Consider the following 7,297-nt stretch of genomic DNA (forward strand, 5'->3'; position numbering starts at 1 on the left):
GTTTCAACTTGAATTTCCCTAATTGATTAGTGTTTTGAGCATCTTTTCATGTGCTTATTTGCCGTTTGTATTTCTGCTTGGAGAAATGCCTGCTTGAGTTCTTCCTCCCTTTTTAACTCATACAGTCACAGTTTTTTTCTGTGCTTCTCCCACTTTCCTCTTCTCCTAGATATTTGCTTATAGTCTGTGGTGCTAAAGAACATTATTTAGTTTTGTGGTAGATTTTAGTGGAAAAGTGGAAAAATTGCATAGTTTTCTCTTATTTACTACTATTCTTATTGCATTTATGTTCTTAAAATGAGTCTCAAAAATAAGCATCAAAAGAAACTTGCCTACTGTCAATTAAAAAAGGAGTCTCATCACTTACCCATGTATCAATGCAGTCATATTTTGAAGACTCCATGTAACTATCAGATTAGCTTAATTATTTCCATCGATACCATTTCATGGTATCAGTGAAATTTAAACTAATATTTGGATCATTAATTAATAAATAGATTCCTTCCAAAATATTATACCATGACACAACATTGAAAGACAAAAGACAAAAACCATGGTTCTATGGCAGGCAATGTAATGAAATACAGGAAAAACTGATAATCCTCTACTTAGAGGACTAATAGAAATCCTCCAGCAACTTATAAGATACTCAGGAATAAATGACATTTAAAGTACGTAAAGCAAAAAAAAATTGGAGACAACCCTACAGCAGAACATAATATAACTTTCTGTCTTTGGATACATTTATCAGAAAGTGAGTGAGAAGGAAAACACTCCTTGTCTTTTGAGATAAAACATATACTAGAATGGCCACTTGGACTCTGAAATGGAGGGCACACATTGAGGTCCTACATGTCTGATTGTCTGCTGATGTCTTGACCTTTAGTAGAGAGAAATAAATTTCTGTCTTTCCTAAGCCACAGATAGTTTGGACCCTGTTAAAGTAGCTGAGCCAGTATCATAACCAATAGAAAGCTACTTTACACCATATGAAAGATAAAGTTCTCTGTGAATAAGAAGCCCAAATGGAAAAAGCTAAGCCATAACACTAACAAAACAAGGAAAGGAATATGTTTTGGAACTTGATGGAGAGAAAGCATTTTAAAATTTTTATTTATTTGAGAGAGAAAGTGAGAGAGAGACTGGAGAAGAGGGAGAGAGAGAGAACCTCACACAGACTCCCTGCTGAGTGTGGTACCCGACAAAGGGCTTGTTCTCACAACCCTGAGGCCATGACCTGGGCTAAAACCCAGAGTCAGATGCTTAACTGACTGAGCCACCCATGTGCCCTGCAAGGGTTTTAAATAAAATACCAAAAAATACCATCCATGAGAACTAAAAATGAGAGATTTGACTTCACAAAAGTGAGGATTTTTTTAATAATAAATTTATTTTTTATTGGTGTTCAATTTACCAACATACAGAATAACACCCAGTGCTCATCCCGTCAAGTGCCCCCATCAGTGCCCATCACCCATTCACCCCTACCCCCCACCCTCCTCCCCCCTAAAAGTAAGGATTTTTGTTGAATGAAGGACACCATAGAAAAAGTGACAGATTAAAAAGTAAGAAGAGGGCAGCCCCGGTGGCTCAGCGGTTTGGCGCCGCCTTCAGCCCAGGGTGTGATCCTGGAGACCCTGGATCGAGTCCCACATCGGGCTCCCTGCATGGAGCCTGCTTCTCCCTCTGCCTGTGTCTCTGCTTCTCTCTCCTCTCTGTGTATTCTCATGAATAAATAAATAAAATCTTAAAAAAAAAGTAAGAAGATACTTTTAATATGGAAAAGTAAAGCATGGGTCAGAAACTAGAATATACAAGGAACTCTAGTGAGTCAACAAGAAAAATGGAACTGTATTTATTTTCTGTGTGCTGCTGTAATGACCATGAACTTGCTGGCTTAAAACAACAAAAGTTTTTTATTTCACAGCTTTGCAGGTCAGAAGTCTGACAAGAGTCTCCCTGGGCTAAAATCAAGGTGTCTGCAGGATTATGTCCTGTCTGCAGACTCTAGAAGAAAATCCATTTCTTGCCTTTTCCCAGTTCTGGAGCTGCCAGCATTCCATGGCCCCTTTCTCCTAGTCTTCAAAGCCAGTGACAGCAAGTAAAACTCACACTACCTCACTGTGACCTCCTTTTTTTTGTCTTTTTTTTCCTACCGTTAAAGCCCCTTATGATTATTACATTGAGCTCACTCAGGTAGTTAATCTCCCCATTTTAAACTCAGCTGATTAGCAACCTTAATTCCATCTGCAACTTTAATTCTCCTTTGCCATGATAGAAAGAGAGTCATAGGTTCTGGGGATTAGGCTGTGGACATCTTTTGGGGGAACTATTACTCTGCCAACCACGTGCACATCAGAACAACAGACAAAGCATATGAATTCCCAGAGCAGGGAAACGCTTGTGATTAACAAATTATGGTCATGGTGGGTGGGGGGATGAGGTAACTGGGTGATGCAGATGGGGCATTGAGGAGGGCACTTGATGGGAAGAGCACTGAGTGTTACAATATATGTTGGCAAATCGAACTTCAATTATATATATATATATATGTATGTATATATATACATATATATAATATAAGTAAATAAGTAAGTAAGTAAAAAAAAAAATTATGGTCAGAACAAACTACCAGTACCATGATTTTAAGTGTCATCTAGAAGTACATTCATTTTTCAATCAGAATACTTACTAAGCAGATAACATGGGTCAATTCCCGTGGAAAAGCCAAGATGGAGAAGTCCTCAAGTGGTCAGCCAAAGGTCCCTTTGAGACCCAGTCTGTCCTAGCCATCTCAGGTGTCCTAAAATACTATCAGTAGAGTGTATCGATTGTAGAGACGTGCTGCATGAGAAGATGTTTTTTTAGAATTCCAAGACTTTTGTCTTCATTTCAGAGTCAACATGACATGGTGTTTAATCTGTCTGATTGCTGTGTAAGGTTACCTTCACAAATTAGGAGAGGGCCAAAGCATTTTTTTAAAGAAATTACCAGTGTTAGCTGTGGACTGCCTTTTTGCCTTAACTGTTACCCTGCTTTCCCTTAGAGATACGTAACTTAATGGGGCCAGCACTGAAAAAGCCCCCAGTATCAAAATGCATTCTGTAGAAGTGACTAGAATCAGTATTTTATTTACAGATCCAGGACACATCCAGCACAGCTGTATCACCAGCCAGAGCAGGACTGAAAGTCAGGGTCATTTTTGGAACTTTAATTAAATAGATTACATTCTGCAGGGGCACAAATGGAGGCCATTACCATTAATGTTGAGTTGAGAGAGGTCGCAAACACGGGCACCACTTGAAGATCACAGGAAAATATATCTTTGTGCTGGATCTCTGAAGAGTTGGCTTTTATTTTCCCCCCCTGGAAGTAACGCATGCCCAGAGTCATATATCTGACCATATGAATGAGAATATATGACTTTATAAATTGAAAATATACCTAAACATAATAACAATATTACTTTGAACTTCCACTGCACTCTTCATCCAAAGATTTCTCCATCATTAGCTAATTAAATCCCACAGTGTGGAAATGAAAGTATATACTTACCTCATTTCACCAAAGGGAACGCTTTTGAACAGTTAAATGACAGTGAGCAGTTACCCCAATGGGAAGGTAGTAGAGGAATGGGGGCAGAAATGTCTTGCTGAATAATGTATATATCAGGAAGGAAACTCAACGATTCACACCAGGGCCATCCATCCTATCTATCACTTTAGAAGGCTGAATCTAAATGTCACCAGATACATGGAAAATACTTCTCTCACAAATTCTCTGGAAAGGACACTGTGATTCTCCTTACCAAGCTATCTTGGTGTCTTTACAGATTCAGTTCTTTATAAAATAAATTTTCTTTAATGTACAAGGATATTTATTGCAGCAAAAGTAAAAGAACTAGAAACAAAACAAACATCCTCTGATAAGGAGGATGGCAAAAAAAAAATATAGTACATTCTAGCATGAAATAGTCAATACTATAATAGTATTTAAAAAGAGCAGCATCAACAGAGGTCTATTTATCGGTCCAATGACAAGGATGTAATGTTGAACAAAGAAGGTAAGTTACTGAGTAATTTTATAAAAACGTATGAAAATAGAAGCTACTGAGTAAGTTTATTAAATATTATATGATGTCATTTATATGAAATATCCAGAACAGGCATATCTATAGAAGCATTATTGTTTTCAACTTAATGTCTTATTGCTTTTCTTTTTATAACACGTTATTGAAATACAATTCATGTGCCTTGTAACTCGCCAATTTCAACTGTACATTTCAATGGTTTTTGATATATTCTCAGATATGTGCAACTGTCACCACAGGAATTTTAGAACACTTTCATCATCTCAAAGAGAAACTCCTCACCCCTTAGCTATTACAGCTCTATTCCCCCAACGACCACCAAATCTAAGTAAATCTAACTAAATCATTTTGCTTCTATAGATATGCCTGTTCTGGATATTTCATATAAATGACATCATATAATATTTGGTCTTCTGTGTCTGGCTTCTTTCACTTGGCATAATGTTTTCAGGGTCCATCCTTGTTAAAGGGTGTATCAGCATTTCCCCCTTTTCTCAGTTATACAATATTTCATTGTATAGATATAATTTATCCATTCCATACACACATTACCCACCCACTCATGAGTTATGGGCATTTGAGCTGCTTCCACCTTTCAGATCTTATGGAGGAAGCTGCTATGAACATTCACGTACAAGTTTTTGTGAGTACATGTTTTCATTTTGGGGGCATATACCTCGAAGTGGAATTGCTGGGTCACATAGTCACTCTATGTTTACTTTTCTGAGGAACAGTTGGCTATTTCCAGTTCTTTTGGGTATATGCCCGGGAGTAGAATTGCTGGGTCATATGTTAATTCTACGTTTAACTTTTTGAGGAACTGCTAGACTGTTTCCACAGTGGCTGCACCATGTATAACACCCTCAGCAGCAGAGAGGGAGGGTTCCAGCCTCTCCACACCCTGGCCAACAATGCTATTTCCCCGATTTTTGGGTGAAGCGAACCTGAAGAGGGTGAAGATGTATCTCATTTTGGTCTTTTGATTTGCATTTCCTTCACAACTAATGATGTTCGGGATCTTTTCACGTGTTTTTGTTTTTGTTTGGGGAGGATATGGGAAGAGTATACTGCAGTTAAAAACAAAATATAAAAACTTTGCCAAAAGAAAGAAAAAAAAAGTTCTTTTGATCTCTTTGAATGTAGCACACACAAAAAGTGACCATTTTCCTAGGCTCCCTCAGGAATGAAGGAATAAGTAGAGGTTAGGAGTGCAGAGATTTCTTTTTCCAGGCCCAGGCCAAGTGTTAGTGCTAAGCAGGACCCACAGATGGTCTGTATTCCTGGTTAGACCTCTAAAGTCTGGGAGCATCAGCATCTCCAATAACTTATTTGTACCAGCATACCTCAGAGACATTGTGAGTTCAGTTATAGACCACACTGTTACTTGTTGAACAGGAAAGAGTAGACCTCGGTGGTCTGAGGGAGCATCCATCTCACTTGCTGTTGCTGGCTGCCATTCTCAGCTGAAACACGGGAAGAAAGCATAGAGGTGTCTTGGGAGATGTGAGTTCCTGCATAGTGGCAGCCCTAGGCATGTGGGGCCTGTACTTCTGAGGGAGAGGTGGCTATCTGCTAGGTAAGAGGTCCCATCATGGAGGCAGGCTGGAGAGAAATGGGGTGACCCATCCCTAGTGGAAGACCTGAACCTGGGATCCCTGGGTGGCGCAGCGGTTTGGCGCCTGCCTTTGGCCCAGGGCGCGATCCTGGAGACCCGGGATCGAATCCCACGTCGGGCTCCGGTGCATGGAGCCTGCTTCTCCCTCTGCCTGTGTCTCTGCCTCTCTCTCTCTCTCTCTGTGACTATCATAAATAAATAAAAATTAAAAAAAAATTAAAATTTAAAAAAAAAAAAAAAAAAAAAAAAAGACCTGAACCTGAAGGCTGCATGAAGTATGATTAGTGGTGCATCCAAGATGGGCTGAGTACTTGTAGAGGAGATGTCTGAGTTACTTTCTGATACGAACACACGGAAGATGGAAGATATGGGGACTGTGCAGACTGAGCAAGCTTCCTGTTGGGAATGATGTTATAAAGAGCTGGGTAAAACCCATCCTGAAGAGCTGTGGTGGGGTCATAGGTCAAGGCTATTCCTTGGCTAGACTCATCAGTTTTGCACATATTTTCCTTGGTTCTGTTGTTTCTTTGGACCACCATCAGCAAATTTGCAAAGCAAGGGATCAAATGGAGCTGGTACTCCAGCAGATGTCTTTTTTTTTTTTTTAAGATTGTATTTATTTATTAGACAGAGAGAGAGACAGAGCATGTGTGCATGAGCAAGGGGAAGGGGCACAGGGAGAGAGAGGATCAGGCTCCTCACTGAGCCCAATATGGGGCTTAATCCTTATACCCTGGGATTATGACCTGAGCTGAAGGCAGAAGCCCAATTGACTGAGCCACATAGGTGACCCCAGAAGGTGTCTTAATATACTTTCCATTAAAGTGGCTTCATACTTCTTTGCGGACTCCATCCTTTCAAAGCCAACCCCTCTGCTGGTCCCACTGGTATCTCGGAAGATTTGAGTGGAGACAACCTGGCCAAAGGCCTTCAGCATCCCCTTCAGTTTTTGCTTATCCATTGATAGTGGAAGGTTTGATATTTATAAACTTGTGGGGTCCTGCTCCTGTTGCTTTGTCATCTGTGCCTGTACACCACTGGCTTTCAGAGCTGTTACAGCTTTCTATGCTGCTGAAGGACTGTCAAAGTCCACAAAGCCATAGCCTTTGCATTTCTTCCTGCTCTTGTCCAGTATCACCTTGGTGGTGACAATCTTCCCATATGACTGGCACAATTTGACAGGGTCTTGGTCAGTAGTGCTTAGTTGCAATCCCTGGATATAGAAGTTGATTTTGCTCAGCTGATCATTTCCATTGGTCCCACTGCTGCTGCTAAGGGTACTATTGCTTGGATGAGGTGATGCCATCTGCTGGGACAATGACACATATGGCTTCTTGTTTTTGTTAACAGCCACAGGTTGAAATCCCAGGCCTACAAGGCACTGATAATATCATTTTCTCTTTAATGTAAGGGAGCTGAACCTTTTCATGTGTATAGCGGCCATTTAAATATCTTCTTTGAAGAACTGTCTATTCAGATTTTTTGCCCATTTTTAAATTGGGTTATTTGTCTTTTTATTGTTGAGTTGTAAAGATTTAAAAAAAAACATATTTTGGGTAAGAGCTCGTTATTAGATATATGGTTTGCAAATG

At 39.8% G+C, this 7,297-nt stretch overlaps 1 pseudogene; it reads right to left on the bottom strand.

Annotated features, from left to right (window-relative positions):
* Nucleotides 1-4,998: 4,998 nt before the first annotated feature.
* Nucleotides 4,999-7,099, bottom strand: LOC140611717 (RNA-binding motif, single-stranded-interacting protein 2-like; annotated as a pseudogene).
* Nucleotides 7,100-7,297: the final 198 nt, after the last annotated feature.

Source organism: Canis lupus, chromosome 1, assembly GCF_048164855.1.
Source record: "Canis lupus baileyi chromosome 1, mCanLup2.hap1, whole genome shotgun sequence".
Classification (NCBI taxonomy): Eukaryota; Metazoa; Chordata; class Mammalia; order Carnivora; family Canidae; genus Canis; species Canis lupus.